The following is a 361-nucleotide window of genomic DNA, read 5'->3' as shown; positions in this document are numbered from 1 at the left end:
ACTTGGATAATATTCATATTTCCGATACGATCCATATTTCCGTTTCCGGCAATATCATCGTTTCCGGAGTATTCATTTCTTGCCTGTGACGATCTTAGCTCCCACTGAAACCAAGATCCGTCGGTTCCGAATATTCATAGATGGAGTATTTAATGCCATTAAATACTTGATCCGTTACGTACTATTTGTGTGACCCTACGGGTTCAGTCAAGAGTAAGCTGTGGATTAATATCATTAATTCCACTTGAACTGAAGCGGCCTCTAGCTAGGCATTCAGCTCACTTGATCTCACTGAATTATTAACTTGTTAATTAATACTGAACCGCATTTATTAGACTTAACATAGAATGCATACTTGGAC

This window comes from Spinacia oleracea, unplaced genomic scaffold, assembly GCF_020520425.1.
Source record: "Spinacia oleracea cultivar Varoflay unplaced genomic scaffold, BTI_SOV_V1 SOVchr0_116, whole genome shotgun sequence".
Classification (NCBI taxonomy): Eukaryota; Viridiplantae; Streptophyta; class Magnoliopsida; order Caryophyllales; family Amaranthaceae; genus Spinacia; species Spinacia oleracea.
This window is presented reverse-complemented; position numbering follows the sequence as displayed.